This window comes from Natator depressus, chromosome 6 (genome assembly GCF_965152275.1).
Source record: "Natator depressus isolate rNatDep1 chromosome 6, rNatDep2.hap1, whole genome shotgun sequence".
NCBI lineage: Eukaryota > Metazoa > Chordata > Testudines > Cheloniidae > Natator > Natator depressus.
In genome coordinates this window covers 12705159-12721426 of record NC_134239.1, presented here as the reverse complement: position 1 = coordinate 12721426, position 16268 = coordinate 12705159, and the positions used below count along the sequence as shown (strand labels likewise).

The following is a 16268-nucleotide window of genomic DNA, read 5'->3' as shown; positions in this document are numbered from 1 at the left end:
GGCAGCGGCTGGGATCTCGAGCCCTTTACCAGCAGGGTCTGTCCCACCCAGTGTGCCCTGCTCTGGAGAGCAAAGCCTCTGATGCCACGTCCCCCCCCCCCAGTCAGTGTGTGCCAGCCTGCGGGGAGGGAGGCGTGGGAAGAGCTGTGAGAAGCTGCCCACCTTTTGACCCTGCTCCTGCAGCAGCCAGCGTGAGCCACGCGCGTAGGCAGGGCTGCCGGCCTGAGCGCCTGACCCCGCCCCGCTCGGCAGCGCCCCCGGCCCACAGACCCAGCCCCGAATGCTCACACCCAGGGCAGCCTGTAGCAGGGAGTGGGGGGGCAATACCCCGTGAGAGCCAGAGCCCAGCAGTAGCTAGCACATGTGTGTGCCCGTCCTTACCCTGCACATCCCCTCCCACACCCCATGTTCTGGCAAGATCCTGGTTACATGTGTGTGAGACTCTCTCATGTGTGTGTATGACTCTCATGTATGTGTCTGTGTGTGTGTCTGTGTGTGAGAGAGATTCTCTCATGTGTGTGTCAGAGACTCGTGTGTGTGTGACACTCATGTGTGAGACTCATGTATGTGTGTGTATGAGAGACACTCGTGTGTGAGACTCTTGTGTCTGTGTGTGAGACACTCGTGTGTGTGTGAGAGAGACACTCGTGTGTGAGGCTTGTGTGTGTGTGTGTGAGAGAGAGAGACATTTGGGTGTGTCGACAAAAAGAAAAGGAGGACTTGTGGCACCCTAGAGACTAACCAATTTATTTGAGCATAAGCTTTCGTGAGCTTCCACTCACTTCATCGGATGCATAAAGTGGAAAATACAGTGAGGATGTTTTATACACACAGACCATGAAAAAATGGGTGTTTATCACTTCAAAAGGTTTTCTCTACCCCCACCCCACTCTCCTGCTGGTAATAGCTTATCTAAAGTGATCGCTCTCCTTACAATGTGTATGATAATCAAGGTGGGCCATTTCCAGCAGAAATCCAGGGTTTAACAAGAACGGAACGGGCGGGGGGGGAGGGGAGGAAAAAACAAGGGGAAATAGGTTACCTTGCATAATGACTTAGCCACTCCCAGTCTCTATTCAAGCCTAAGTTAATTGTATCCAATTTGCAAATGAATTCCAATTCAACAGTCTCTCGCTGGAGTCTGGTTTTGAAGTTTTTCTGTTGTAATATCGCAACTTTCATGTCTGTAATCGCGTGACCAGAGAGATTGAAGTGTTCTCCAACTGGTTTATGAATGTTATAATTCTTGACATCTGATTTGTGTCCATTTATTCTTTTACATAGAGACTGTCCAGTTTGACCAATGTACATTTGGGTGTGTGTGTATGTGTGTGAGAGAGAGAGAGACACTCGTGTGTGTGTGTGTGTGTGTGAGAGACACACTTGTGTGTGTGTGTGTCTCATCCATTCCCAGTAGGAGCTGGTTTCCCGTGGGGCCTGCCTGCTACATGACCTCTCATTGTTTCCTGCCTCAACTCTGCATTCCCCGATTTCCGCCCCACTCTGTTCGAGGCCTGGCTGACTCAGTTGTGGATCAGACCCAGACCAAGCCCATGGAAGGGTCTGCAATGCGGCGGGGTGGGGGTGGTGTGGTGTGGTGGTGGTGTGTGTGTGTGTTTCCTTTCCTGTAACTTCCTTGAGTCTGGAAAGCTGGAGCCCAGCCAGGTGACCGCGCTGGGCAGGCCAGGGCATTGGGCAAAGTGCTGGCCCTGTGGGCCCCCAGGCTTGCATTGTGGAGAGCAGCGGGCGGCAGCTCCTGCCCTGGACCGTCTCCGGCCTCCGTGGGGCAGAGGGAGTGGAGACAGGGGCAGCTGAAAGCTGTCGTCGGCTTCCCAGCGCCTGTCCTTGCCCCGCTCCCAGGCCCCAGCACTGTCGCATCTCTGCGTCACTTGGGCCTCCAGCCGCTCCGAACGTGGTTCTGGGGGAGGTGGGCAGAGCTGTGGCTGTGGGGAACATGACTTTGCTGGGGCTAAGTTACCCTTCGTGTCTCCTCCCTGTCAGAGCGTCTCCACTGGCTCAGGCTTGTGTCGAGAACAGGGCACTGGCTGAGGCTGCCAGCTCCCAAAATAAGACCCCCCAGCAGCTGTGGAGCCAAGAGACACTTATGGTTCCCCAGCCAAAGGCTGAGCACAGACAAAACCAGGCTGAGTGTATCTTATAACCGTGGGACTGGGCTGGGGGCTAATTCCAGACACTCCCCCATTGGCCACCGTGCAGATCCATTGCCTTTCAATGGGGCGGGGACGCCTACGTCCCCTGGGTGTTTCTATTAGTTATACCCACAGTCCTGATTGGCATCAGAGCCTCATTGTGCTGGGCATTGTGCCAACACACCTGTGGGATCTCACTCTTCAAGACACCCAGCGTACAATGGCATGGCCGGGGAGGAGACGCTGACACAAATTCTCACGTTTTTGCTAGCTGGTTTGTTTTGCAATTTCATAGATTCCAAGGTCAGAAGGGCCCAGTGTGATCATCTAGTCTGACCTCCTGTCTAACACAGGCCAGAGAACTGCCCCCAAATAATCCCTAGAGCAGAGCTTTTAGAAAAACGTTCAGTCGTGATTTAAATATGGTCATCGATAGAGAATCCACCACGACACTTGGTCAATTGTTCCAAAGGTTCACTGTTCACCTTCACTGTTAAAAATGTACACCTTATTTCCAGTCTGAATTTGTTTAACTTCAGCTTCCAGACACTGGATCATGTTAGACCTTTCCCTGCTAGATTATCAGATATTTCTTCCCCGTGTGGGTACTTATAGCCTGTGATCATGTCAGCCCTTAACTTTCTCTTTGTTAAGCTAATAGATGGAGCTCCTTGAGTCTATTGCTGTAAGGCAGGTTTTCTCTCTAATCCATTAATCATTCTCATGGCTCTTCTCTGAACCCTTTCCAATTTATCAACATCCTTCTGGAATTGCAGACACCAGAACTGGACACAGGATTCCAGCAGTGGTCGCACCAGAGTCAAATACAGAGGTTCTCTACTCCTACTCAAGATTCCCCTGTTTATGCATCCAAGATCACATTAGCCCTTTTGGCCACAGCATCGCAGGAGTTCATGTTCAGCTGATTATCCACCATGACCCCTAAACCTGAAGAAGAGCTCTGTATGGCTCAAAAGCTTTTCTCTCACCAAAAGAAGTTGATCCTATAACAGATAATATTACCTCACCGACCTTGTCTCATGTTAATTTTTATCATTTTAGTTTTTTCATCAAAATGTTACGTGGTACCAAGTCAAATGCCTTACCGAAGTCTAAGTGTATTACCTCAGTACTGTTACCTTTATCAACCAAACTTGTAATCTCATCGAAAAAAGACATCATGTTAGTTTGGCAGGTTCTGTCTTCCATACATCCATGCTCACTGGCATTATTACATTACTTTCCTTTAATTCTCTATTAATCAAGTCCCATATCAGCCACTCCGTTATCTTCCCCAGAATTGATGTCTGGTTGGAAGACCTATAATTACCTGGATCGTGCTATTTACCCTTTTTAAGCACCAGCAGAACATTAGCTTTCTTCCAGACTTCTGGAACCTCCCCAGCATTACAAAACTTATTGAAAATCAACACTTACAGCTCCTCAGCCAACAACTCTTGGGTGCAAGTTATCTGAACCTGCTGATTTCAAGATGTCTAGCTTTCATAGCCACTGTTTAACATCCTCCTGAGATAATCGTGGAATGGAAAAAATGTCATCATCATCATATGATGGTTTTCCCCCAAATACAGATATTTATTGAACACTTCTGCCTTTTCTGCATTATAATTTATGAACCTACTATTTCCATCTAGTAATGGACCAATACCATTGTTAGGATTATTTTTGTTCCTATTAACTTAAAAAATTCCTTTTTATTGTCCTTAACTCTGATGGCCATAAATTTCTAGACATAACGTAAGAACGGCCCTACTGGGTCAAACCACTGGTCCATCTAGCCCCGTATCCTGTTTTCTGACAGTGACCAGTGCCAGATGCTTCATAAGGAATGAACAAAACAGGGCAATTTATCCAGTGCTTTGTTCCCTGTCATCCAGTCCCAGCCTCTGGCAGTCAGAAGTTTAAGGACACCCAGAGCCTGGGGTTGTGTCCCTGACCATTTTGGCCAATAGCCATTGACGGACCTATCCTCCATGAACTGATCTCATTCTTTTTTGAACCTAGTTGTAGTTTTGGCCTTCATGACATCCCCTGGCAACAAGTTTCACAGGTTGACTGTGTGTTCGGTGAAGAAATACTTCCTTTTGTTTGTTTAAACCTGCTGCCTATTAATTTCATTGGGTGACCGCTAGTTCTTGTGTTATATGAAAGGGTAAGACTTCCTTATTCACTTTCTCCATACCAGTCATGATTTTATAGACCTCCATAATATCTCCCCTTAGCCGTCTCTTTTCCAAGTGGAACAGTCCCCTCTTCTTTATCTCCCTAATATGGAAGCTGTTCCATACCCCAATCATTATTGTCACCCTTTTCTTTCCAGTCCTAATATATCTTTTTTTTAACTGAGGTGACCAGAACTGCATGCAGTATTCAAGGGATTTACATAGTGGCATTATGATATTTTCTGTCTTATTATCTACCCCTTTCTTAATGGTTCCTAACATTCTGTTCGCTTTTTTGACTGCCGCTGCACATTGAGTGGATGTTTTCAGAGAACTATCCACAGTGACTCCAAAATCTTTCTTGAGTGGTAACAGTTAATTTAGACCCCATCATTTGGTATGCATAGTTGGGATTATGTTTTCAAATGTGCATTACTTTGCACTTATCAACACTGAATTTCAGCTGCCATTTTGTTGCCCAGTCAGTCAGTTTTGTAAGATCCCTTTGTAACTGTTCACAGTCTGCTTTGGGCTTAACTATCTTGAGTAGTTTTGTATCATCTCCAGATTTTGCCACCTCGCTGTTTACCCTTTTTTCCAGATCACTGATGAATATGTTGAACAGCACAGGTCCCAGTACAGATTGTTGGGGGACCCCACTATTTACCTCTCTCTTGTGTGAAAACTGACCATTTATTCTTCCTCTTTGTTTCCTATCTTTTAACCAGTTACTGACCCATGAGAGGACCCTCCCTCTTATTCCATGACTGCTTGGTTTGCTTAAGAATGTTAGGCGTAGGACCTTGTCGAAGGCTTTCTGAAAGTCCAAGTACACTATATCCACTGGATCGCCTTTGTCCACAGTTTTCTTGACACCCTCACAGAATTCTAGTAGATTGGTGAAAAGAAAAGGAGTACTTGTGGCACCTTAGAGACTAACAAATTTATTTGAGCATAAGCTTTCGTGAGCTACAGCTCACTTCATCGGATGCATACTGTGGAAAATACAGTGGGGAGATTTATATACATAGAGAACATGAAACAATGGGTGTTACCATACACATGGTAACAAGAGAGTGATCACTTAAGGTGAGCTAATACCAGCAGGAGAGTGGGGGCGGGGAGGGGGAGGTGGGGGGGAACCTTTTGTAGTGATAATCAAGGTGGGCCATTTCCAGCAGTTGACAAGAACGTCTGAGGAACAGTGGGGGGTGGAGGGGGGGAATAAACATGGGGAAATAGTTTTACTTTGTGTAATGACCCATCCACTCCCAGTCTCTATTCAAGCCTAAGTTAATTGTATCCAGTTTGCAAAATTGTATCCAGTAGATTGGTGATGCATGATTTCCCTTTACAAAAGCTGTGTTGACTTTTCCCCAACATATAATGTTCATCTGTGTGTCTGATAATTCTCCTCTTTACTATAGTTTCAACCAGTTTGCTTGGTACTGAAGTTACACTTACCAACTTGTAATTTGCCAGGACCACCTCTGCAGCTTTTTTTAAAAAATTGGCATTACATTAGCTACCATGTAGTCATCTGGTACAGAAGCTGGTTCAGCTTGTCCCTTTGCTTCCCTTATCAATTTTCTAGAATTCCTAACTTCTGATTTATATTCACTGCCATCAGCTTCCCTTTTTTGCGCTTTCTTCCATTTGTTATATACTATTTTTATAAACCAGGTTGTTTTTTTTAACCAGTATGGTCATCTTCCTCAATTGTGGTTTTTGGGGTATATAGTAAAGTGTTCTTAAACAGTTCCCAATTATCAGTCACATTTTTCTAATTAAATTCTTCCTCCCAGCTGATTTGGCTGTAACTGTTTTCAGCTTTGTCAAATTGGCCCTTTTAAAGCACCAACTGTATATAATATAGAACTGGTCTGGACGTTATTCTGTTTGCACATCACAGATGTGGTCTAATCATGATCACTTGTACCTAAACTGCCATTAACTTTTAGTTCTGTGAACAGCTCCTCTTTATCTGTCAAAACAAGGTCTAATATGTAATTACCCGCGTTCTGTGCAACATTTTTTGAGTTGGAAGATTGTCATCCTATAAAGGTTTTAAATTCCAAGGACATTTTAGCACTGCAGCAAGAGCTCTCCAGCCTATGGCACTCCAATTGGAAGCCCTCCCCCGCCCCGATCACCCTTTTTCCCCATGCACATTGTATATAGGTATATAAGGAGCCAGTCATGCAGTTCCATAGTGCGATTTGGTGGACTTTAGCAGAGAGGAGCCAACACCCCATCTTGTGCTTTATCTGTTAGGACATTGATCCATAAGCATTCCAGATCACTTTGTTCTGAGTCATCAGTGACTCGGAAAGAGGGAATGCCACTTTCGACATAGAGGGCCACTCACAGGTGCCAACTTTCCAAAGTGGCTAGGGGTGCTCGATCCTCGGCCCTGCCCCCACGCCCTGCCCCCATGACAACCCTTCCCCTAAGGCCCCACCCCGCCTCTTCTTATCCCTGTTCCACTCCTGCCCTGCCCCCACTCCATCCCTTCCCCCAAAGCCCCACCCCCACCCGCCTCTTCCCACCCCTGTTCTACCTCTGCCCCACCTCTTCCCACCCCTGCTCCATCCCCGCCCCGCCTCTTCCCACCCCTGCTCCACCCCACCTCTTCCTGCTCAGTTCCGCACCCTCCCCCGAGCGTGCCGCATCCTCGATCCTCCCCCCTTTTCCCCATCCTCCTGCATGCAGCGAAAGAGCTGATTGCGGCGGGCGTGAGTTGTGAGGAGGGATGGGGAGGTGCTGATCTGTGGGGCCTGCTGGTGGGCGGGAGGAAAGCTAATGCAGGCTGCCAGGGGGTGCTCAGCACCCACCATTTTTCCCCTGTGCGTGCTCCAGCCCCGGTGCACCCACGGAGTCAGCACCTATGAGGCCACTCCTCCTCCCCTTTTGCCCATTTGATCCTTCCTAAATAGGCTAGAACCCCTGACTATCATTCCCAGTCATGGGAATCATCCCACTGGGTTTCAGTAATACCGACTGGATCAAATTTATGCTCAGAAATGAGCAATTCCAACTGCTCTCTGCTCTCCTTTAACCTGTTCTCTGCCTGTCTCACCCATCTGAGGCCAACTTCCAACCCCACAACCGTTCTCAGGCGTTCATCTGCCCCATCTCCATAGCATCTGGGCACCTGACAATCTCTAAGGCATTTACCCTCACACCCTCCTGTGCAGCAGGGCAGCGCTTTTATCCCCACATTACAGAGGGAAACTGAGGCACAATGAGGCTAGGTGACTTGACCTAGGTCACACACACCATCTGTGACACAACAGCAGCTTGAACCCCGGTTCAAGGGCCATCCTGTTCACAGCATGTTAGGTGAGATGGGTTTGCCCGACCATCATAGCTTCCCGTTTCATAGCCGGCTGCATCCTGCTGCCCACTGACATCTGCTAGCTGTTTCTCTCGCCAAGCCTGCAGGCCTGGGCTTTGGCCAGGGATGGCTGGGGCCAGCTCCACCTGCCATCCCCGCATTTCCGCATGCAGCAGCAGCCAGGGGCATTCCCAGAGACAGGCTCAGACCCACAGAGCATCTGGGGAGGTTCCCTGCGTGCCGGGCTCTGCTCTCTGCCACGTGCTGAGATTAGCACAGACAATAGGAAACCACCAGCCTCGCTCCCGGGGCTCGTGGATGTTGCTGCTCTGTATGGAATAGAGCGTGGCCTGGGGATTCGCCGTGAGAAATCCTTACGGCCTCTTTAGACTGGGGGAGAGCTGTGTGTTCCCACCTTGCAATAGCTTTGCTTGGCCCTGGCAGGCTAGGGGGCAGTGCAGGCAGGGGATGAGCCGGGCTGGTGTGCCATCTGGAGCTGTGATTGTGAGACATCCCACCAGCGGAGCTCCGTGCTTGGATGGGAGCCCTTCAGGGAAAGGCCCCAGTGCCACAGGACGTGGTGTTTGCTCCGAGGCTGCCCTTCTTGGGCGCTCTGCTGCAGGCAGTGCCAGCTTGCTGGGAGAGAGAGAGCGGAGCTGCTGGCCGCTCGTGGTCATTGCAGATCCCATGGCACTCGTCCTTAGGGAAAGGGCCGAGTTACGTCGTGTCTCCTGTGATCTCCCTGGACGCCAGACCCTTTCTCTCCTCCTGCCCTGCACTGTTGTGTCGGGTCGCTATGCACTATTCAGCCGTTGCTGGGTCCCCTCCCAGAGGGGGCTGCATGGCGGTGCTGGGTGGAGTGATACCGACATACAGAATAGACAATTTGTGAAGTGCTGCGTGAGGACAGGGGCCAGAGACATGTGACAGCATCATGCTGGGGCCTCTCAGGGCTTGTCTACCCCTACAGTGATGCAGCTGCACTGGTGCAGCTATGGGGCAGTAACACTTAGTGAAGATGCTACCTATGCTGACGGGAGAGCGTCTCCCCTCAGTGTAGCTAATCCACCTCCCCGAGCGGCGGTAGCTGTGTCGATGGAGGAAGCTCTCCCGTCGACACAGCGTGGTCCACACCCGGAGTTCAGTCAGTAGAACTGTGTGGATTTTCCACACCCCTGCGCTGTAGCAATAAGTCTGTAGGATAGACCCTGCCTCTTCCCACCCCTGCTCCGCCCTGCTCTCCTGAGCACACTCCGCCCTCGCTCCACCTCTTCCCGCCCACGCTCTGCCCCCTCCCCCAGTGCCTCCCGCCCGCCCCCAAACAGCTGGTTGGCTGGGCCTGCCGAGGAGCTGATCAGCAGGTGGCTGGTGGATGCTGAGCACCCACTATCTTTTTTCCATGGGTGCTCCAGCCCCAGAGCACCCAGGGAGTCGGTGCCTGTACCCCCAAGTCATGTGAGTAGTTTTGAACACCTCATCCGTAGACACAGGGAGCTGGGCACCCAACTCCCATTGCACTTGGAAGTCATTAGGTACCATCTAACCTGGCTAAATCCCTGCATATTCAAGGGTGTAACTTAGGCCAGGGCTACACTACAGGGTTAGGTCGACGTAACCTGCCTTGTGTCGATCTAGCTGTGGAAGTGTCTTCACTTAAATTTGGCTCCCACCGACGTCAGTGCCCCTCTACGCCGATTTAGTGATTAGGTCGATGCAGCATCAGTGTAGATGCTGTGTTGCTTACTCCGACTGCTACTGGCTTTCAGGAGCCACTGGCACCGACTCTGTGGGTGCTCTGGGCCTCAAGCACCCACTGAAAAAATAGGGGGTGCTCAGCACCTTCAGGGCCCGATGAACCTTTTGTGGGCCCGGCCCCCGGATCGTGGCCTCATCCCATTCCCCGCTCTGCCCATGCTCCACCCCAAGGCCTCGCCCCTTCTCCCACTTGGCTTCTTCCCCCCTGAGGCCCGCCCACCGCTCCACTTGAGGCCCAGCCACTGCTCAGCTTCTTCCCCTGAGGCCCCACTTGCCACTCCACCTGAGGCCCCATCCCTGCTCAGCCTCTTCCCCCCAAGGCCCCGTGCATCACTTCCCGCCAAGGCCCCGCCCATCGATCTGTCTCTCAGAGGTGGATTAACTACAATGATGGCAGCATAGGAAGTGTCTGCACTCTGGTGCTCCAGCGGCATGGCTGCGGTTGTGTTACTCCTGAGGGAATTCTGCACCAAAAAATTAAAAATTCTGCGCATGATATTTTAAAATTCTTCAAAAATCTGCACGTTTTATTTGTTAATAAATAGATGCGGAGGCTCCAGCAAGGCAGTGGGGAGCACAGGCCACCGGCTGCAGGAAGGTGGGAGATCACCCTGCAGCCCCTCCCCTCCCCTGAGACATGGACTCAGTGGTGAGGCTGAACCCGGCCCTGACACAGCACAAGAGCTGGACCTGCCCCAGAAATACTCTGGGGCCCTGCCCCTCTGCGCCAGGTGCACCAGGTGTCAGGCAGGCAGGCTGAGCCAGGCAGGATCCAAGTGTGAAGGGCCTCAGTGTGGGGTGAGAGGGTTCCGTGTGGGACACTCTGGGTGCAGGCAGCTCAGTGGGGTGTGGGGGGATCTGGGCGCACGGGGGCTCGTTGGGGGGGTTCCAGGTGCAGGGGCAATGGGACTCTACAGGGGCTTTCAGGTGAAGGTGATTGGGGCTCAGTGGGGGGGTCTCAGCAGGGGGGTCTGGGCGCTGGGGAAGTGGGGTTTGGGGTCTGGGTGCAGCTAGTTGGGGGGGAGTGGAGTGGGGGTCTGGATGCGGGGGCTCAGGGTGGTGCAGGGGGTGGGGCTGGTCAGGGTGGGGGGTTGAGTGCAGGGAGCTCAGTGGGGGTGGTCTGGGTGCAGAGGTGGGGGTCTGGAGGCAGGGGGTCTGATTGCAATGGGGGCTCCAGATGCAGGGGTTGAGGTTCAGTGGGGTGGGGTTTGGGTATGGAGGGCTGGGAGGTCTGGGTCTGGGTGTAGAGAGTGAGGTTTGGCGGAGGGGTCCGGGTATGGGAGGTCTGGATGAATGGGGCTTTGGCGGATGGGGGAGCAGCTCCTTGTACAGAGTGACCCCTCCCCCTGCGGTTGAGGAGTGATAGGGGCTGGAAGGAGGGGAGACTGCTGAGCTTCCTGCACCCTGGGGAAGTTTCTGGGGGTGGGTCTGACATAGCCCCAGCCACTCCTTGCAGAGGAAGAGGAAGCCCTGTCCTCTCCTGCCTCCAGCTCAGCTGAGACTAGCAGCTAATCCTGGCACAGGGTAAAAGCCACCGGCTGGGATGTCCCCAGCCCTGCGGTGATTTACCTTTCTGCCGACTGCTCCAGGTGCCTGAAACAATGCACCTGAGCTGCTAGGGAGGGGTGCATGGCCGCTCTTACAGCATCCCTTTGCTTTCCTGTCAGAAAGTCATTTTTCTAAAGGGAAGCAAAGAAATCTGCGGGGGACAGGAATTCTGCTCATGTGCAGTGGCGCAAAACTCCCCCAGGAGCAAAGACACAGTGTAGTGTAGTCACAGCCAAAGAATCCACGAGAAGGTAAAGAGGGGAGGTGTCTGACTGCAGAAGGTTCAAGCAGACCAAGGCCGCACGAAAGCCAATGGCTGGCAGCTAGACAAATTCCAACTGGAGGTAAGGCTCGTATGTTAACAGGCAGGGGAATTAGCCATCGGAACAGCTGACCCCAGGATGGAGCAGATTCTCCATGATCTGGCAGCTTCCTTAACAGCTCTGCTGTGCCCCCAGTTCTGGCCTCAGTGCAGGGATCACTGGGTGAGGGCGCCTGGCCAGGGCTATTCAGGAGGTGGGACAGGATGATCAGAATGGTCCCTTCTGGCCTTAAAGCTTATAAACTTCGACCATGTTGTGGCAGGCAGCCACGCTGTAACTAGTGCCCCGAACTTGTTTATCGTTATCAGGCAGATGGGGCACGCGGGAGACTGTTTCAATGCCGGGTCTGCCCTTCTGAGACGCCTTCTTTGCCCAGCTGTGACGTGGGGCACGGTGGCTCTCAGTCAGTGGCAGCCCCGGACGGGGTTCATTTCGGCAGCAGCTTTTCTGCGAGTAGCGGTATGCTTGGAAAACCCGTCGTGGAAGCTGCCTGTCTTGCTTGCTGCCGTTCTGGGGTGACTGGCCCCCAAGGCAGCATCTGTCTGCGGTGAGCGCCTGGCACTTCCTGGGGCCCTTCTCTTTCGCTGGAGGGAAGAGGTGGAGGTGCTGCCGCAAATTAGCTGTTTACATGGCAGCTGGTTGGCAAGGTTGGGTTTAAAATCTCGCATAATGAGAACTCAAGCAGCGCTGGATGCTCAAAGTCGCTCAGTTCCGTGGGTCTGCCTCAGGTTGGACTAAACGGTCCTGTCTTAGAATTCAGAACAGATCCACCTCTCGGAGTCAGCGAGTCACCGCATCTTATGGATCAGAGGGATTTTATCCATCTGGCACTGAACAGGAGCGGCGGAAGTTCCCTGAAAGGGGGGGACACCAGCATCCGAACCGTGGCTCCGCCTCCCCGCGCTGCCCCTTCTCCCCAAGGCCCTGCCCTCACACTGCCTCTTCTTCCCCCCAAAGCCCCGCCCCCTGCTCGCTCCTCTCCAGCCCCTCATCCCGGTTGCTCGCCCCCTTATGGCTGGGAAAAAGTGGGAGGGCATAGCCATGGCCCCCTGCCCCTCCCTCCCGTTCCGACACCCCTGGCACTGTGTAGGCCCACAGGGAATGGTGAGCCTGTGTGAGTGAGCATGTGGGACCTGCCTTGTACTGCTGAGGCCTATGAGCGAGGTGGCTGCGGGCTGGCTGCAGTTCCTACCCAGCCTGCGCTGCAGGGATGGCAGACGGAGCTCGTAAAGCAAAAGCAAATGAGTCTCTCGGATTCAGTGTGGCTGGTCGCTCAGGCTGGTGTCACATTATAGGACAGTGACTCTGTTGTGATGCAAGGCAGAAACGCTCTGAACATCCGTGGGAAGCAGTAGGATACAAATACTCGGAAAGCCTGGCGAGACGTTTCCAAAAGCAGCATGCCATGGGTTGCACTGTTGGACAAAGTCCCTTGCTACGAGGGCCAGTCTTATCGCATATCCACTGAAAATGAGAGCTGGTGGGAAATCTTCCGACAGAAAACGCTGCTTAGACAAAACTGCCATGCTTTGTGAGAACATATTGATTTCATCGGCGCCCTCACAGGAGATCATCAAAACCTCGTGTTCCAGGTTTAGCATTTCACCTCTTCTGTTATGTTAAACAAGTTGGGAAGCTCTGTGGGGCAGAGACCATCTCCTTGTCCTGGGTCTCTGTAGCGCCGAGCACAATGCGGCCATGATTGTGGCTCCGAGATGCCATATTGATACAAATAACGATACATGATCATTGCATTGTCTTATAACATCAAAATGGTTAGACTGGTATAGTAGAAACCACAGTGTAACAGGATGTAATCTAAAAGTCTCAGGGAAAACAACACACTTTGATAAGGCCGTAATGAAATATTTCAGAATATTTCATCTGGCAAAAGTTCCAAGAATTTGCCTTTTTGTCTCGATCTGAGGCTGAAGCCGGTGTTTGAAATCTTGGGCTGTCCCACGAGGTGCCACGCCAATTTCCCAGCTGGTTCTGTTTCGAACGCTGCGAGCGCTTTGCTTTCCCAGACCTGCGGAAGGGGGCTCTGAACCAGCGCACACGGAAAACGCAGAACTTTGTTGAGTCACTGCAAAATGCCCCCACTTTGTTCCCCACTCCAGTAGCTTTCCCGAGGACGGGTCCTGCTTCCTCTGCCTCTTGAGCTGCAGGGCTTCCACAGGCCGCTGAACAAAACCCAGGCAGGGCAGGGGGCTGCACCATTGGACTTGCTCCTCAGCTGTCCCCTCCATCAGCAATGCAGGAGGAAAGAAAGGATGGCCGTGTGGTTAGGGTGCTAGCTGGTGACCTCTGTTCAAATCCCTGCTCTGCTACAGACTTTCTGTGTGACCTTGGGCAAGTCACTTGGCCTCTCTTATCCTCATCTGTAAAATGTGGATCGTACCCCTTCACTGGGGTGCGTGAGGTTAAATATATCAGCACTTAAGTGGGCCTGGGCTACTGTCATGATGGGGGCCAGATAAATATTATAGATAAATTCTCTGATTTTCCCATGGCAAATTCAGGTGGCACACCACTCCTAGGTTTGCACGATGCTGGAGTTGGCTGTAACCGGTACAAGTCCTCTATTAACCCCCTGCTAGCTGATGCCGCTCTTTGCCGAAGAATGAAGTAAAAGTCATCACAGATGGACAGAGCCAGAAGAGTACCCAGAAGTTACCTACTACAAGACAGGCCCAACAAGGAAAATAACAGAACGCCACTAGGCGTCACCTTCAGCCCCCAAATAAAACCTCTCCAGTGCATCATCAAGGATCTACAACCTATCCTGAAGGACGACCCATCACTCTCACAGATCTTGGGAGACAGGCCAGTCCTTGCTTACAGACAGCCCCCCATCCTGAAGCAAATACTCACCAGCAACCACACACCACACAACAGAACCACTAACCCAGGAACCTATCCTTGCAACAAAGCCCGTTGCCAACTGTGTCCACGTATCTATTCAGGGGACACCATCACATCAGGGCCTAATCACATCAGCCACACTATCAGAGGCTCGTTCACCTGCACATCTACCAATGTGATATATGCCATCATGTGCCAGCAATGCCCCTCTGCCATGTACATTGGTCAAACTGGACAGTCTCTACGTAAAAGAATAAATGGACACAAATCAGACGTCAAGAATTATAACATTCAAAAACCAGTCGGAGAACACTTCAATCTCTTTGGTCACTCGATTACAGACCTAAAAGTTGCAATTCTTCAACAAAAAAACTTCAGAAACAGACTCCAACGAGAGACTGCTGAATTGGAATTAATTTGCAAACTGGATACAATTAACTTAGGCTTGAATAGAGACTGGGAGTGGATGGGTCATTACACAAAGTAAAACTATTTCCCCATTTTTATTCCCCCCGCACACACGCTGTTCCTCACATGTTCTTGTCAACTGCTGGAAACCGGAGCTGCGTGGTTTAGTGTGTGGAGCAAGAAGCCACAAGTTCACTCCCCACTCCCTGGATTGTGCTCTGCTCCTTGTACCACCAGAGCAACTGAGAAGCTCAGGAGGGCCGGGGAAGGTCTCCTCACGTTTTGCTTGGCTTGCAAGTGACAGGGTGGGGGCAAAGGTGGGGGCCAGGCTCAAGGGTGGCTGCCCACCCCGCCAGCCCCTGGAGCTAATGCTGCCCTCTTCTGAGCCGTCCTGTAGGGAGTCAGGGCCTGGTTGGCTTATTAGTGCAGGAACCAAGAGAATCCGTCACTACACAAAGGCCCTTGCCCATAGCCCTTCTCTGTCAGACGTGATTGCTCAAGAACCGCAATGGAAAAGGACTTAAAAGGTTTGAGAGTAGCCACTATTTAAATGAATGCTGTCAACTCGATTTGATCCCCTGCAGTAACGACATTCAACACTATTATTCTTCTCCAGAGGCCTGTTCTGTGACAGGGCTCATCTAAACTCTGGCCTTGCCAAAGGAGAACAGATAAGCCCCTCGGTCGTTGTTTCTAATTTGTATTATAGTAGCGCTTAGCCAACTGATATCAGGCAACTGTTAGGCTGAGTGCTAGCCCCACAACAAGGGACAGTCCCTGCCCCAAAGAGCTTACAGTCGCAACAGAGAGCGAGAGAAACTGAGGCACAGAAGGGAAGCAATTTGTCTAGGCTCACAGAGTTGGGAATAGAACCTACCCCACAAGGCACAAGGCAGGACAGCTGGAGCGACAGACTCACTTCCCCTCTGGGGAAGCTGTAATAGATTCAGAGTATCTGTGGCTGAGAGGGGGCAGCCTAGCACACAGGGAGCCGTGGGTCACCTGTTCCCCCAGGGGCAGATCATCAGCTGGAACTAGGACAATCTCCACCCACTGACGATCGGCCCCATCACAGAGCTGCAGAAGTTTGGTCCAATATCACATTTCTCCTGCTACCAGCCCAAGGAGTTTCTGCAGTTTAAGGCCAGAAGGGACCATCAGATCTGGTACAGGCCACCCACATCACCCAGCTACCCAACGCCTTGAAGCATTTCAGCCCTCAGGTGTCTAGCCTGTTGCGAGCCACCTGCAGAGACCAGGAGAGACCGAGGTGCCGCCCAGGCAATGACGGGGAACTCATTAGATGAGAGTGGGCCAGCCAATCCCAGCAGGCGAACCGCTTCCCATGCTGCAGAGGAAGGAGAAACACCCCCCATAGGTCCCAGCTGATCTGGTGATCAGCATGACCCTGACCATTTGGAGCAAGACCCACCAGCCAGGCAGCGAGAAAGAGGAGTCTCTGCATGCGCACTGAATGCCCGTGGAGAGCGAGTAGTCACAAAGCGCCCGGTGATGGCACTGAGCTTCCGTGGGTGCCTGCTCTGACAGCAGGTGGGCACAGGGATGGGCAGCGCCCGGGCGGCAATACGGCAATACGGGGGGGGAGTGGACAGTGTGAAGGCACATACCCTACAACACCAGGTCCCGCTGCACTAGGTGAGCTACTTGCATGGCTAGGCTAAATGCCTGGGGTGTGGAC

General features: G+C 51.9%; 1 protein-coding gene across 1 annotated transcript in view; it reads left to right on the top strand.

The window, feature by feature from the left end:
- The window catches only part of SPTB (spectrin beta, erythrocytic), a 139396-nt gene that overhangs the window by 9890 nt on the left and 113238 nt on the right, over positions 1–16268 (top strand).